General features: G+C 38.0%; 1 protein-coding gene across 3 annotated transcripts in view; it reads left to right on the top strand.

Annotated features, from left to right (window-relative positions):
- The window catches only part of SLC41A3 (solute carrier family 41 member 3), a 1,429,505-nt gene that overhangs the window by 1,250,265 nt on the left and 161,124 nt on the right, over positions 1-18,116 (top strand). The gene's annotated exons all lie outside the window — the stretch shown is intronic.

Below are 18,116 nucleotides of genomic sequence, written 5' to 3' on the forward strand. Positions count from 1 at the left end.
TAACTCTTTAAACACACATTGAATACTTGCCCTTGGTAAAAGAAGTGATGGGACTTTCTAACCATTTTTGTAAGTCTTGCCTACCAAATTTTACTTGTTTCCTTCTTTGTTACTCTGTTTTGGTTCCCACATTTCTAGGACTTAAGTGAAGAATTTGTCAATCTGTCCATACTTTTCTGTTCCGTCTTACAGTGTCTCTCTCTGTTTCTCAGGCACCAGGCATGAGTGATGGTGATCAACAACCCTCCTTTGCTCTAAAAAGTAGGAAGTAACTGCACTTGGACTGGTCTGTTATGATGGATTAATAGCTACTAATTTTTTTTTTCAAGGGGTTATCATTTACAAAGGTGCTTGCAGACACATGGTGTTCATAGACAATGGGCATCAACTAGTTCAGAAGATGTTTACTTTGAATAATTTGATCCACAGCTCACAAGTACAAGTCAAGCAAGGCAGTCATACCCACACTTAGATCGCTGGTTATGTACTGCTTGTTTGAAACAGAAGTTATGACACGTTGCATGCAAAAGGCATTATTAATACATTTTATTTGAATGTACATGGCGTCTTAGTATCCAGTGAACAGCCTGTGACCTGATTTAAACTGCACTTGTGTCAATGTAATACTTGATCAACAGGTGTCTAAATCATAGAGACACATTTGCATCTGTGATCCCTTGACAACAACTGTTTTTGCATTTAAAATACAGCTCAGCACTGAGATGCAGAGAGAACAGTGTTCCTTCCCACCCCCGTGGGAAAATGTATGACTGCTGTCTCAGCAACTTGTTCCTGTTCAGTAGAAGAAAGGAATATTAAATGTTATGCAGTCACGGTATTTTGGTAATATCTCCAGTACACCGATATAAAAAGAATAGTTTGCTTACAGATATAAATTTAATTTCAGGATGACGTTTGCAGGAAGTCATAGACATGTGGTAACTGAAGGTAAATGAGCATTCCATTGGAATTGCTTTTGTTTGGCTACACAGTTAAAGAATGTGGTCAACTTTGAGAATTATGCTTCACACCGTAGAAGAAAATGAGGTTGACAAAGTGAAGCCAAACTCTATCAGGTCTTTATCGTGTTAGGATAGTTCCTTTTTCTCTGAATCTTTGACTTAAAATGTAAGAAAATATTTTTTTTCCTGATAGGTGAAGACATCTCAGGTAATCTAGTTTGATCATACGTACTGGATAATCAGCAACTCTTGGATAATATGTTTCATCTTCCTACAACCCCTTGACCTTCGAGCTCATTTATCACTTTCATGCATGTTTGTGAATTCCATCAGAGTTTTAGGTTTCATATATTCATAAGGAAGGCATTCAATTTAACACATCTGCAGCTGTTTGAATAAAAGGACTTCCCCACATCAGCTGTATGCCTTCCTCCATTTGTCTTTAAAGGATACCACTTATTCTTGTAAAGCTATTCTTCTGAAACATGCTACCCTTTTCAGCTTTGTTTATTCCTCTGAGATTTTTAACTGTGTCTGTCATATCCCATCTTCCCTACCTTGTTTTATGGTATACATACTAAGGTTCTTTAGTTTGTGTTCATACGTCTTCATTTACAGATTTGTACCATTTTATTGCCTTTCTTTGAACAGTATCTCCCTAGTGATAGTAAAGGTGAGACTTTTTGTTCTATACACAGTACTCCAGAGGTTTTTTGGTAACTGTGCAAAGGACGAATACATTTTTTTCTATTAATAAGATCTCTTCATATGCCTTCAGAGACATCTAGCTTTCATTACTATCTTTTCACATTGATTTCTTATTGTGTAGTTTTCCTCTGGATTTTGTTATCTGGCACTTCTTTATACTGTTAGCTATCATGCGCACCTATATATTTGTAAAATTCTCTGTCATCCTGTTCATGCAGACTCACATTTCGGATCTGTGGAAGATCCTTGTATCACTTCTGCTGACTTGGTCTTCCATCTAGTCCCTTGGTGGCTTCACTTATAAACACTTTGAAATGGTTGGTCACAGAAATGAATCCTGTGGTGCAATACTTCTGACTCAGTTTTCTTCGCTTTGGATTCTGTACTGATTACATTCTGTATCTATCGCCCGCCTATTGTTTAATAGAAAGCACCATGCTGGGGTCCTCTACATGGTTAGCTAGCAATCATATTAATCATTTTTAAAGACTCTGTCTAACATCTTGATAAAATGCATTTAGGCCACATCTACAGACCCTGTCTTGTTTATTACATTGGTATCCCAGTCAAAGAAATTGCATTGGATTTGTATGATCTGGGCTTTCTGCTGTGAATGTGTGCTGTTTTGTATGATACAATTCACTGTCCTATGTGTACTAAGTGACTCTTTCTGTAATATGTGATTCTACTACTGTTCCAGTCAATGGGCTCAGACTGACTGATCTGTTGTTTTCTGCCTCTCTGTAGCCTCTACTTTTGAAATGTGGAGTTACATTGTCCTTACTGATGTCCTTGAATACCACCTTATTGTTACAAAATTTCTTAGGGAGACCTTAAAAAACTAAAAAACTATTCTTATATATTTTGAATATTACATGCCAGTATTTTGCATGTTTGCTTTCTTTATTGTAGTTTACTTTATATGCTCTGTTGGGCGACTTGCCATTTTATAGAGCCAAAGTAATTATGTAGCTGTTGAGCTGCATGATAGCTTGCATTAGCATGGCTTGTAAACCTTTCCTTCCACCAAAGAAAGACGTTCACTTTTACAACTAAGGAGCTTTTGGGACTTCTCTTCACGATTTCATTACTTTCAACATCAACAACGAGGGTTCTTTGTTACGAATGCCTGCCCTTTATATAGTTATGTGGTTATTGCTATTGTGTTTGCAGTTCCTGTCCGTTGATCTGGTAAAAGGTTTAAAATCTTACCTCAGTATTTCTTTTCTGTAAAAGTCCAGGTCTTCATTACTGAGAGTAGTGCTTCTGGATGTCTTTTAAGCACTTGCGTTTTATTTGTGAAAGCCATCCGTATCTTTAGTTGCCTTTGTTCACTTTGCAGAGAGAGAAGCAGGAATTAGCAGGATTATGATGTGGAGCTCTGCGACTGACATTATTATTCAGCTGAGCCGTTAGAACTAGCCTAATATTCAAGCATATTCTAGCATGCCTTACAGGAAATAAAACAGCCAGTGTTAGGGAAGAAATGATAACCCAGAGGGAGTTACTGGAGTGGAAACCATAATCCCGATACTATAAATCTTGACATAGATCGGAGATCATATATTGAAAGCATCCATTACACCTATTATTCATTTTTTGAGGGTATATCCTGGAAGAGCTTTTTTTCTATAGCAAATCCAGACTAATAACTACTAGAATGGTATGAACTAGATATCAGCCAGACGAGAAACGTATAGAAGCTGGTCACCAGACGCTCAACAGTAGCAAAGAAAACCTTACTCTTGGAGCTGTGATCAGTTAAATATTGTTTGGAGAAGGGAGTAAAATGACTCCAAGGTCATGTTGTTGATTATCTGACAAAGGAATAGTATCTGAACAATGCATTACAGATAGCCACTGCCCTAGCGGAAAGGACTTAACCACAACATTTCCAAATAGCAGTTGGGAACCCTATAGCAAAAATGATTATTGCAGGCTACTTGAAAAGCTCTGTTCAACAAATGCATGATCTTCCTTCTAGAGCAGTGGATTGAAATAAACAGCTGAGCCCTAGATGTATAGCTTATAAAGGCGCCACAGTCGGATCGGATCGGATAACCCCAAAGGTTGAACAAGACAAAAAGAAGACAACATGGATCAGTCATTATGGAGAGTATGTAACTTTCTTTTTTTTTCACTTTCACCTTCCTTGAAGCTTCTTTTCTTAAAGTAAGATATCACAGTTATATGAGACCTGACAGAGATAGCTAATGTTTAAAATACCCTTCTTAGTAAATTATGTACTTCCCTCTTTTGTTGCCATATTTCTGAGGCTACTTACCTCTGCTTTTCACTATTTTTTTTTCTTCTGAGGCAATTTAATTTTGTGAATGGATTATTGGAGCAGACTTATTTTGCAAATTTCCTGTTTGTAGGACATGACAGTTTTGTTTTGATGAAGTTTTTCAAATACTGCAAAGTATGCATAATTGTGCATCAAAATGTACAACACCATAATGCATTAACACAATATAAGCTCGTTTAAAAGAAACTTGTAGAATGAAAGTAAAACAAACAAACAAAAAATGTAGCAGTTTCAGTGTGGTGATCCCACTTATATGCAGATATGGATTATAGACCATTATTTTCACTGAACTGTTTGACTTGAAAGTCATCTAATAACTAAAATATTGGCCTACTGTAAACAGCATTCCATACTACTTAGGAAATGCAGATGGTAGATGACTGTACCTCAGCTGTATCTTCTGCTCCTTTGCTATTTAATCATTCAAACTCCGAGACTGCAGTATCATTAAAACAGGTGACATTTTTGTCGCCTCTTCTGCTGAGTGTGATGCTTTTTGTCCTAGAGAGATAAACAGCACATGTACTCTCCTCAGAAAAGCAGAATGGTGACCAGCACAATAACCTAGTCATTTACATGCCGAGCTGCAGGCTTCAGACTAATGAAACAACTTGTTACAAATACTGCAGCTGTGTTTATTTAGATATAGCTAAAAAATGCTTCCAACAGACTGTAACTCAACTGACTATATTACATCAGCAATTGTTTGATTGTCAATAAGCCCTTGACATACATCAACGGATTAACTCGAAATAATCATGTCTCATTTAATCAGCATGCAATTAACAGAGTATAAAACATTTAAAACCTTGGAAAACAACAACTCAAAACAGTGACAGACTCACGGGTGTAAAATGCACAAAGTATTTGTTTTTGCCTTAGTGCAATCCCCTACAACCCAGAATTACACACACACACACACACACACACACACACACACACACACACACACACACACACACACACACATATACACACACACACACACACACACACACACACACACACACAAACTCCAACATTGCACAAACTCAGAGAAAAGAGGAAAGTGTTTTCTGTCTTTTTTTGACATGTTGGCAATCAGCATTTCAACTTCCAACATTTCAGCAAGGAGCTGAATTAGAAAAAAGGATTATATTCACCTTCTGCCTGTTTTCTGACTGACATTGATTAAACCAACCCAGTAGCTTTCCAGTTAAAATGTTCTGAGCATTCACTTAACTTGGGGTTAAAAAAAGTACGTTTTGCTATAGTTCAATGATAAATAACAAAGAGCTTTACCTTTTAGTCTTCAGTCAAACACTTCAGGATGTGCAAAGTACTGGTTTATTCTATAAACAGCGCTGGGAGACTGCCTACTCAAATTTTCAGATCAGTGTTAAAGAAAAAAGAAAACAACTATGTGTATATATATATATATATATATATATATATATATATATATATATATATGTGTGTGTGTATATATATATATATATATGCATATATGTGTATATATATATATATATATATATATATGTGTATATATATATATATATATATATATATATATATATATATGCATATATGTATATATATATATATATATATATATATATATATATATATATATATATATACATATGTGTATATGTATATGTATATATATATATATATATATATATATATATATGTATGTATACACCTTTTATTAATTTCATGCATGCAGAACTTTGAAGTTACATTACTTTCACGAATCAATGTATTTAAAAATGCCCTCATCCCCTCATGATTCTCTCTTAAAGCTTTGCATGAACATTTCACAAATATGCCTTTTTAAAACATAGACCACCAGGTCTAACAATTTATCTTTTAACCTTGTAACATTCAATACCAGTACACACCGTCTTACAGACATTCTTACAAATACTCATCCCCCAGCCTGAGAAGGCCAGAGCCTACCGTTAATTAATCTGATTTCAAAAGATTTCTGGCATTAAGTAATCTGGTTTCAAAAGATTTCTGGCACATACAAAGACTCATCCCCCAGGCTGAGAAGGCCAGAGCATATTATTAATTAATCTGGTTTCAAGAGATTTCTGTCACATTTTTTTCTTTATTAGCATTCTGAAAGTATAGTATAACATCCCTTAACTCCTTCAGCACTTGCTTCACCTTCAGCTGTCTGTCATTACACTATAATTTTCTAATAAAGACAATGCAGTTGTAAGACACTTAAAATAAATGGCTACTACTTATACAAAAATATATTTTGCATAATCATGCATCTGTGTTACATAAACATATCATAAACATTTTATTTGACTCATTTGCTAAGATACTGCAAGTTTATATGTATTTAGTAAAGAATAATCATGAAACATATTTTTCTGTAACAGTCCTCACCATTTGACACTTTGTGTCACCCAACACGCACAATTATGTTTTAATTCTTCTTAACTTGATAATATATGCTTCAGCATTATAGTATTCATCATCTGCAGTGACTGAATCTTTATTTAACTTAAGTTCATTATCAGATACTTTTTTAGTGACATTGCACATGCAGGTGAGGTTAAGCATTTTGTAATTACAGCCTTTAGAACAGAAAATGTTAAAACAACTACAAGAATAATAATTATTGTAATGATACCTTGTAATATACTAGTTCCCAGGTTACTAAATACACTGCTTAACCATCCAAAAAGTGTCCACTGTTTACATGTGCTGTCCAGGTCCTTGGTCCTCTGCTCTATGAAATTGGCCAACTTTTCTTGTTCATCATGATAGTCAGTAATGTAAGAACAACAACATCTTATGAGGTCACATGACCCCCCCCCCCCGGCAGCTAGCATTATTTCGAGGGCCAGACAATTTTGTAATCCCACAGTTCGAATTTCAGTCTTTTTTCGATTTGGCATTCTGATGTGATGTGAAGTGAAGTATAGTTAGCTATCTCCTGAAGAATTTGAGCAAGCATGGTAATTTAAAGCATTGTCCTTTACACTCCATACCCAGGAGTAAAAACTGGCAATACTTGCTCTGCTCAGTGAATTGCTTATTTATTTCTCAGTCTGCCGGCTGACAATATCTAGACCAGTTTACAGGCAACCAGGGGTAGGCACGATCACTGCAAATGTAGTAACTATCCTCTATCATGCCCATGCCACTCCTGCAGTCATAGCTTTTTAAGTGTATAGAGTTCAGCACACTTTCGTGTCTAGTGTCATTGCATTTGCTTGTTCTCGCTGGTACAATTCCATTTTTGGCATAGCATGTGTCTCCATGATTTGTGATTCAGGCTGAAGAGACACAACCTTTGAAAAGTCAATCACATTACGCCAAGTTAGAATCATGTCACTAAGATCCTTTTCAAATGTCACCTGTGATGCAGGAATTGGAATAATGAGAATCCCTGCCTTAGAATGATGAGGTATATGTGAACACACCTGGCAGTTTGTCACATTATGTCGACAGTATATTGTCAAAGAACCAACAAGAAACGGTTTTCTCTTGACCAGTTTATAAAAGGAAACAGCAACAAAAACAAAGCAAAAGTACCTGCTGCCACTGGATGCATCATGGAGTGCTGTCTGAGTTGATTTTCTCTTTTAATCTTTTGCTGGGACAGATGATTTGTCCTTTGCACTTCGGTCGTTCTTTGCTGACAAAGATGATTCGTCTGGGGCCCCCACATGGTAAGTCTTCTTGCACTGTGAAGAATGTATCCACTTTGGTAGTCCTCACACAGCAGATGTCAGTAAAAGTTGTGAGCGGCACCTGGAAAGGACCTTTCCACTTTGGACTCAAACAGTTCCTTCTCTGGAAAGTTTTAACATAAACCCAATCACCAGGCTGCAGTTGGTGCCAGGGCTGGTCAGGAGGTTGAGGAAGAGCTTCTCGTACAGTTCTGTGGTACTGCTGCAAGAAATAAATGAGTTTTGTGCAGTAGGGCAATATAACATAATTTGTTAGAGTTAATTCTTCATTTGACACAAGGGGAATAGCTGGATGGGCCATGGGTCTGCCCATTAATGTTTCATAGGGACTCAATTTCCTTGTACTATTTAATGTACTCCTCATACTCATTAATGCTAAGGGAAGTGCCTCTGGCCATTTAAGGCTTGTCTCAGCACAAATCTTTGAAATCTTATTTGTAACGGTCCTATTAACTCTTTGTACAAATCCAGATGACTGTGGATGGTTGGGACAGTGAAGACCCAACTTACAATTAAAAATCATGCATAGTTCTCTAATCACTGAATTGTTAAAATGAGTTTTTGGTCACTATTGATAGTACAAGATACATCAAATTTAGGTATAAATTCAAATACAAGTTTTTTAACAACTGTTACAGAATCTGCTTTGAGATATGGGTAAGCTTCCACCCATGCAGAAAACATGCAAACCACCACTAATTTAAATTCTAAATTACGGACCTTTGGCATCTTGACAAAGTCCCTCTGCACATTTACAGCAGGTCCCCCTGTTGGTGGTAAGTATGTAGTTCTAATGTTTGAATTTTTGCTAACATTGTGTTCTAGGCATATTGTACAATTGTTAACATACTGAAGTATCAAAGAGGAGACATGAGAAGCATACCAACCTCAAGTAATTTGATTAAATAAAATTGTCTGACCTGCATGGGCTGGTAAATGATATGCCCTTACCAGGTAAGGTAGCAAAGAAGTAGGCGCCACCAGTCGGCCATCTGGATGTTGCCGTACCCCATCATCAGATTTACTGCATCTGTCTTTAAGCCACATTTGAACTTCTCCCTGTAATGCTTCAGCTTGGAAAGCCAATACTCTTAAAATTAAACACATCATCAGTGTTAGTCTTACAATAGCATTACATGAACATTTGCACAAAATCCTTCTACAACTTGTTGATCAGCTTGAGCTGCCAAATTAATTCCCTTTGAAACAATATCTATATCCTTTTGATGGGCACTACATTTAACTACAGCTAATTTTTTAGGCAACAAAAGAGAATCTAATAAAGCATTCACAAAAAAAAAAAATCTTTAATCCGAGTTCCTGCTGAAGTTAAAAATCCTATCTGCTTCTAAAGTTGCCCAAAATCATGTACTACACCAAAAGCATAGTGACTCTCTGTATAGACATTGTCAACTTTGTCTTTGGCTAACTCACAAGCCCTTTGTAGACCCACTAACTCGGCTACCTGGACAGAATGTACACCCTCTAGTCTTTGTTGAAACAAAACATCATTGTTGCTGCAGACAGATAGTCCTGCGACCAGATTTCCATTTCGATGTCTTCCACAAGAAAAATACACAAACAGCTTCAGTTCAGTGTTGGGTATGTGAGTGTCCTTTAAGTCATTTTTAGGAGAAAGCAGATAATTAGTCACACACACAATCATGCTCTTCACCATCCTCAGCAGTAGGTAACAAAGATGCAGGATTTAGAAATAGTGTATGAGAAAAATGGATCAGAAAGAAGTGGAAGTTCATACTTAGACATATAGTTATAAGAGAGATGATACAGAATGAAGGACGGCTACTATAAGATGATGCCTGAGCACCAGTGATTGCACATGACTGACTAGAATGGCGGCGGCAGCCACCACCCTTAAACATGGTGGAAATCCCTTTGCAACAGAATCAAGTGCTGTACTATAATAAGTAATGGATGAAAATTGTCCCCATGTTTCTGTGCAAGCATTCCCTGACCAAATCTATTCTTTTCATGACAAAATGAAATGAAACTCTTTCCATAATAAAGCTGAGGCAGTAGCTAAAACTTGTTTTAAATACTGAAATGAAATTTCCTCTTCAGTATCCCAAGGGAAGGGACTCTGGTGTATTCTGTTTTAAAAGTTTTGTCAAAGGTTTAGCAATCTCTGCATAGTTAGAAATCCACTGTTTGCAATATTCTGTCACAACTAAGAAAGATCTAAGTTGATGCTGAGTAGTTGGATGTGGGACTTTAGCTATTGCCTCAGTACAAGATGGTACCATCTGCCTGCTACCATTATATATCAGATGACCAAGATAATGTATTTGAGATGACTATAGCTGTAATTTTTTCTTGACACCTTGTGTCCTTTTTCTTCAAGAATACTTAAAATATGGAGGGTATGCTGCTGACACTGCTGAAAAGAATCAGACACTATTAGTAAATCATCGGCATATTGCACTAAGACAGACCCATCTGGAAATATAATGTCTTTCAAATGAATTTGAGAAAATATTGAAGGATATTTAGTGTATTCTTATGGCAACTGTGTCCATGTATACTGTTGTCCCTTATAAGAAAAGCAAAAAGAAACTGACTTTCAAGGTGGATAGGTATAGAAAAGAATGCTGAACACATATCTATCACAGAAAAATATTTTAGGAAAAGTTGGTAATACTGCATTGTTTACAGCCCTCAAATCATGCACAAACCTATAAGTATTCTTTTTCTGTTTTTTTTTTACAGGGAGATTAGGGGTATTACAAGGACTTTTAGCTGTCTATATTATTCCTTGTTGTATCAAGGACTTAATTACTGGTTTGATTCCCTGCTCTGCTTCTGGTTTCACTGGATACTGTGGAACTCTAGGGAGAGGTTTGCATGGATTCAATTTTATTTTTACTGGTTTTGCAGATTTTAATATACCTACTTCATTAGCATGTTTAGCCCATATGGTACCAGCTGTCTGTATGCCTTTAAAAGGCTGTTTCTCAGCTTCTGCTAAGACTGCTAACGCGTCCCCCTCTGATTCTGTTGGAACATCCAAATACACCCCTTCTGGTGTACAGTAAATAGTACAACCCAGTTTGCATAACAGGTCTCTCCCTAGCAAATTTACCTGTGCAGTAGTACTCAAAAGAATCTTAAGAATGCCTTTCTGCAGTCAGTCCTAAAGAAATGGGTATAGGTTTTGAAAGAGGATACGTAACAGTAGTGTTTGTTACTTCAACTGCCTTTACTTTATGTTTTGATGCTGGTATCTGACTGTCTGAGGTAACTCTTAATACAGACACCAGGAAAGGAATTTTCTTTGAATTTATTTTTATCCTAACATAGAGGGTGCCTTTTGATCTATTGGCAGCAAAGGATCAAGATTTATTTCTGTTTTTTTACTTTGACATAGCCAGTACAGTGATTCCTGACTCCTTCCAGTTTGAGGAGGTGATGGAGGAAATGCAGCATTGTTATAATTCGGCTGCCATTCGGTCCAGGTGTCTTGGACTCTCGGCATTCGCTTGTGTGGGCATTCTCCTCTCCAGTGTCCTACTTCACCACAATTGAAGCAAGATCCACAGATAAGGCAGAAGGGACACTGCCAGCTTGTTGTTGCCAACCAGCTGCATCGTGTTCCCCTCAACCAGCGTTCTTACTAAATCCCTCAGCAATTCCTCTCCCCCTTCCCTGCCTCTGTTCTGTCCCCTTGGAGCTTTTAGCTGCCATATTTGAAAGTTAACAGCTTATCCTTGGTATTTTTTTCCTCAGTTTTTCCTGATACTTAATACAGTGATTTGCAACACTTAATAAGGACTCTAAGTCCCTTTCCTGCCAGTCTTTAAGCACTTGTTTTATTTGATTTTATACAGGGGTTTGCAAACCTTGCACAAAAGCAGCTACAATAGCTGGCTTAGCTTGTTCTTCTGGGTCTGTTGTTCCTGAATGTCTAGCAAATATTGCTTTGAGATGACTCAAATAATCTGCAGGGGCTTCCCCTTTATTTTGCTTACATGCCTGAATCTTAGACCAATTTGTCCTAACTTGACATACATTTGTAATTTTATTTAACTACCCTGTCCTTTTGTCTATTAGTGCATTCCTCGTGAGAGTAAAATCTGTTATTTCAGCCTTTGCAAGCAACTGTTTTCTTATTTCATCTGAGGTGACTACCCAAAGCAGCTGGCTTAAATATGTCAAACTATGGTTATAACATTCTGTTATAATTTTTAATTCCTCCTTAAACCTTAACAGATCTTCTCTAATATTTGGAAAACCTTTAGACATAGTCTACAAATCAGCAGGAGTCCAAGGGCAGTGAATAAGCTCTCTATCATTAACCCTCAAAAGTTCGGTAAGAGGTGCCAAATGATCCTCTCCAGAGGCAGTAGCCTCTTGTCATACCCTATCATGTGAGCATGTGTGATGAGTCACCAGAGTGTGTAAAATGCTAGTGCTCCTGTTGGAGAGGTAGAAGCTTGTTGAAAATGCTAGGAAAACGAAGAAGAGGAAGAAACCCCCTCGACTGCAGATGCCTGTTCTGAAGATGAGGGTTGAACAAGAAGAACTAGGTTGAATGTAACAGTACCATGCTGACCTGGTGTCCAGTGGACAGTTGTCCAAAATGCAGGGGTCTGAGAAACAGCATAATCCTGTACAGGAACCACCCATACAGATATATATGGGAGTTTGGGTGCAGTAGCTACTGGAGGATTATCATTCTCTTAAGAAGTTTCTGCTTTTTTGGCCACTCCCAGTTTCTTCCATACCTGCCAAGACAGGATAAAGGGATCATTTTTACTGGTTTATACTGCCTTCTTGACCTCCTTTGCCTGTTATAACAACTTCTAATTAGCATCTTTAATTCCCTTAATGCTGACTCCTTTTCCCTTTTAAGAGCTTCAGTATACCAAGAATAAAATACTGCCATTTGTTCCCCACTTACTTTGTTTTTTTTTTTTTTTTATTTTCTTCCAAAATACCCTTCAATTTCACTAATTTATCCTTATCTTAAGTTCCGTTTAATGGAAATACTTCACCAGAGCAAGATTTTAGTAAGCTGAAACCATCATTCAAATACTTACAACTTTCTTTTCCATAATCATAATACATAAAAATGCAGGTGTTCCTTTTACAGGGATTTGATCCTGCTTGCTTAATTTTGTTCCCATTTTCCCTATTAAGACTTGCCTTGTAGATCCTGGATCCTGGTAATTCAGGAAAAAAATGATTACATCAATTCACACACCATTCAGGGAGAGAAGGGTAGCGATTCTGTTATTGCGCAGTATCAGAGGAAAGGTTTTGATCACCTTTTCCCACAGCATCCCCTTGCTTTTGTCCCATCACGAGCTCAAAATTTGCAGCTCCAGCATTGCGATTGGAAGAACGGGGAGATTGGTACTGTATCCAGAACTGACCACCCTTTCCTGTGTACCTGTGGGTACTTTCTCACTGTCAAACCTATGTGCTATGGGCTCGTGAACTTGATTTACCAGCACACACACCTGTGTCTGAGCATGCTGTAGGCTCATGAACTTGATTTATCAAAACACACAGCTATGTTCCAGCATATACTGTAGGGTCATGAACTTGATTTAGCTTTAAGTTTAACCTCTCTTTTTTTGCCTCTCTTGCTTTTCACCCATACATTAAACAACACAAAACATCTCTCATGCCTCTTAACTCCCTTGACAGAAGGTGCTTCCCTGTTTTAATTTTCTCTTTTGTTGTATGCACATACACTTGAATAAACTTTTTCTTATTTCCTGTGGGGGTCTTCCCACTATTACTTTGCATATACCTAACAAGCAAACTCAGTAATTCAACAAAACAATTCTTCACTCACTCCCCTCTTTTAACTACAATTTTCTAAGAGAGACAAAAAAGAACATTTCCCCCATTTAGTGTAGCAGCAGTTTGCACAGCCTGAACAGTTAGGTATCTGAATCTCAGACTATGGAATTCACAGAAACACTTTCTGTGTTGAGCCCTTGTAATTTATTCCACACTGCCCTGCAGCAATACCAAAGTTCAGATTCTGAGTCACAGCACAGGTTTTGTGAAAGGTAGATCATGCCTGCTCAACCTGGTTGACTTCTTTGAGTCAGTCACCAGAGCTGTGGAGGAGGGTAAGGCAGTTTATACAGCCTACCTCAATCTGGCTAAGGTCTTTGATACCATTCCCCACTCAGGAATTATTGATAAACTCACCAAACTAGGCATCAACCCCTATATCACTAGGTAGGTTGCAAATTGTCTCACAGATAGAACCTACAGTGTGAAAGTAGCAGACTCCAAGTCAGACTGACGGCCAGTCATGAGTGGAGTCCCACAGGGATCAGTCCTGGGTCCTCTCCTTTTTGGCATCTACTTCTCAGAAGTCCAGGCCAACACGGAGAGACTCTGGCTGACCAAGTTCGCAGATGACTGCAAGCTGGGAGCCATTATTAACTCCCCAAGTGATGTAGACATCCTACAAAAAGGCCTCACTGGTGTCAAAACCATGGCCTTAAGCTTAATGCCAAAAATGTGCCATCATCCCCTTTGGGAAAAACTCAGTTCCCACTAATTACCACATCGATGGGAGCCCACTGAACACTGAAGGCGTTATAAGAGATCTGAGGACACAGGTTGACAGCAACCTCTCCTTCAACCACCACATTGCCACTGTGGTCAGAAAGGCCTTCTGTGTGGCACATCTCATTACCAAGGGTTTTGCATCCAGGAAAAAAGAGGTCATCATCTCTCTCTACTCTTCCCTCATTAGGCCAATCATAGAGTATAATGCCCCATTTGGCATGTACCTCACTAGACACATACAACTGCTGGAAAGGCCACAAAGGTACCTCATGAAAAGGATCCTAGGCCTTAAACACATGTTCTACACAGACAGACTCAAAAAACTACAGCTATTCCCTGTCTCATATCTTCTACTAAGAGGCGATCTCTGCTTGACTTACAAAGCCATGTCTGACCCAGCTCTGTTAGAAATGCTACATCTAAAGAAATCCCAATCCCTCCACACCACACACTCCAGAGACCTTAACCTCATTACCACAATCAACAGAACATGCTGGAGGGACAGGTTCATAACCCAGAGAATGCCCATGCTCTGGAATAGACTTCCCAAACATGTCAAGCAGAGCACCTCAGTGTCCCTCTTCAAGAGAAATCTTGATGAGTGGATGGGAAATGGAAAGTTCACCCCACGGATCACTCCACTGGCTTTGCTTGATAGAGGCACTGGGAACTACTGGCGGGTGGCACAATGCCAGGGCACTTCTATGGGCTAGGCTTTTAAAAGCTCCAGGGCCATATCCGAGTACACACCTATGAACCTACAAAATGTAAAGTTCAGTGATAAATAACAAAGGGTTTTACCTTTTAGTCTTGAGTCAAGAATAAAGCTTCTGGATGCACAAAGAACTGGTTTATTCTATAAACAACACTGGGAGACTGCCTACTCAAATTCCCAGATCAGCCTCAAAGAACAAAGGAAAAAACACTGCATATTTACCTTCTCTTATCAATTTCTTGCATGCAGAACTTTGACACTACATTACTTTCCACAAATTGGTGCATTTAAAAATATCCTCATCCCTTGTGATTCTCTCTTAGAGCTTCATGTGAACATTTCACAAATATGCGTTTTTAAAACATAGATCACCTGGTCTAAGAATTTATATTTTAACCTTGTAATATTCATTACCAGTACACACTGTCTTACAGACATCCTTACAAAGACTCATCCCCATGCCTGAGAAGGCCAGAGCATTCTGTTAGTTAATCTGGTTTCAAAATATTCCTGGCACATAGTTTTTTTCTGGTTTCAAAATATTCCTGGCACATAGTTTTTCTTTATTAGCATTCTGAAAGTAGACTCTTTAAGCATAGTATAACATCATAACATCCCTTAATTCCTTCAGCACTTAGTTCTCCTGCAGCTATCTATCAATACTCTATAATTTACTAATAGAGAGAATGCAGTTGTAAGGCACTTAAAATATAAGGCTAATTTTTCCTTTACATAAACATATCATAAACATTTTATTATACTCATTTGGGAAGAAACTGCCAGTTAATATGTATTTACTGAGGAATAATCATGAGACATAATATTTTTCTGTAACACTTTCCTTATTGAGAGTCGTAGAAGCTTAGTAGGCTGGCCTGTGCCCTGAGGACTCTGATCACACTGTTTCAATCCAAGGAATAACAGCACTGCAAAGTAAAAACTGAAGCCACATCAACTAGTTACATTAACAGCTTGGAGTCTAGGCACACATGCATGCAAGGCTTTCATATCCATAGATAGGCTTCTTACTCTTCAGAAGCTCGTCTCACAGATTGTTCATCTGCAGTTGCTCACATCTGTTGTTTTTTAAGACCCTTTGGATTGATGACAGGTACCCTTCCCAAGGTTTTCCATGAGACTACTTCAAATAATGTTAGAGTCCAATGGTCTTAGGTTTCATACTTGATGTTTCTACGCATAAAAATATTTAAACCTGCAAAACGTATGTCTAAGATGGTGTCTGCACATTTCAAATCTAATTACTAGGGCGGCACAGTGGTGCAGCGGTTAACATTGTTGCCTCACAGCAAGAGGTTCTCCAGTTCGATTCTCGGCTGGGGTGCCTTCTGTGTGGAGTTTGCATGTTCTCCCTGTGTTTGTGTGGGTTTCCTCCAGGTACTCCGGTTTCCTCCCACATTCCAAAGACATGCATCTGGAGCATTTCTCCCTGGGCCTCCTCTGAAAACAGGCTCTGTGGAACCTAGTTGGACTTTCCCGATCAACAAATGTTAAATAAATAAAAAATAAAAAATTACAAACCATTAATTTCTAATTTATATGCTCTAGACTGTATTCTGTTTCTATGCCGCATCACTGTAGATGTCTGTCTTAATGTAGGGGGAGTATTGTGAAGGGTAGATTTTTTGAGTATATAGTCACAGTCAGAGGTCAGTTTGCACATCACTGTACTCAAGATGGAGCAGTTCTTCTCATACAGAAAACCTTCCAGGGCTCCCTACCTGAACTGGAATAGCAAATCATATGGACAACTTGACAGTTGTTTGGTGTATCATCAAGGATGGGAGAATCATTCCTGTCTTCATGTTTGGGAAACAGTGTGGACATTGGAATGCATTGCTGCTTCTACTCCACACTTTTGATTGCAAATAACGTTCTTGGAGAAAGCAGCTGCTTAGTATAAATGCTCAGTTGTTGTCTTTTTATACACACTACCAGTTCCTATGTTCTTCAGTAGTGTACACCAGGATAAATTATATCCCTAAATATGAACATCAACCTATTCATACCCTACATCTCTTTACTCTCCCTTCTTCACTCACTTCCTTACTTCTGTCAATTTATCTTCCTTTGCTTTCTCTCAAAATATAAGCCTGTTTTTCTCTCACTTCATATTACATTTCCTGTTTGTATTATACTACTTTAACTTTAATTTCTCTGTAAACTGGCTAAAATTTCTCTAACTATTAAATTATTGCCATATAACATGTATCTGTTCCTAACCAATGTTTTCATATTATGTCTAATTTGGTATAATTATTTAAACTGTAGTTGTTTTTGTATTATTTTTAAAGACTGAAGTTATTGTTCTTAAAATACTTTGTAATATCTTGGAGCTTTTTCCCCTGGGCCTTCACTGAAAATGGGTTCCTACCCAGTTGGACTTTCCCAGTAATCAAATGTCAATCAATCAACCAGTTAATAAATAAATACATTGTTCAGTTGCTGGGAAAAATCTTGTTGTGACTCATGTTGTTCCCCAACCAGTGCCAAGTGAAGTAACTTATTTTCCCTTATGTCCCTTTGGGGGAACATAGAGGGATACTTCTGTCCAGCAATAGTCCCAGGACATCTTTATATTTCTCCTCCATGTCCACTGTTTCTGAAATTAATACAGAAAGCCAAACTGCACAAGCCCAGAGTAATCCTCATAGCCCTTTTTTTGGGGGGGCTGACAAGATTAGTTCTCCTTACTCAGACCTTCTCTGTTGGTGAAGCCTACTGGACCCTGCTGTCTTATTCCTTCAGTAAATACCATCTGGTTCTCCTCTCTCTATATCTAACCTCTTGGTTTCTCCAGTTCCAGTAATGATGCAAGATCCTGCCTACTTATCCAGGGTTGTCTAATTTCTCACTTATACAAAAAAAGTCCAGTACTAAAAATCCCATTGCAGAAAATGGACTCATTTCTGTGTAGGAGCATCATCAGAGGGACTGGATCAGTACTACTCCTGAAACATCATTCAGTCTGCTTCAATTTTTTGACACAGACCCCAGCTACTTTATAAAAGTGTGCCTTGTTGGTGTTTCTTATTATCATCAAGGATTTAATTCCATGTATTTGGCATTTCTGAAAGTATGCAAAGCCTTTCTAAAGGCTGTCCTTCATATTACACCTCCACTCTTGTTCCTCTTTTATATTTTGCACTGAA

The sequence above is a fragment of the Protopterus annectens genome, chromosome 7.part0 (genome assembly GCF_019279795.1).
Source record: "Protopterus annectens isolate FY-2018-M chromosome 7.part0, PAN1.0, whole genome shotgun sequence".
NCBI classification, from domain to species: Eukaryota; Metazoa; Chordata; order Ceratodontiformes; family Protopteridae; genus Protopterus; species Protopterus annectens.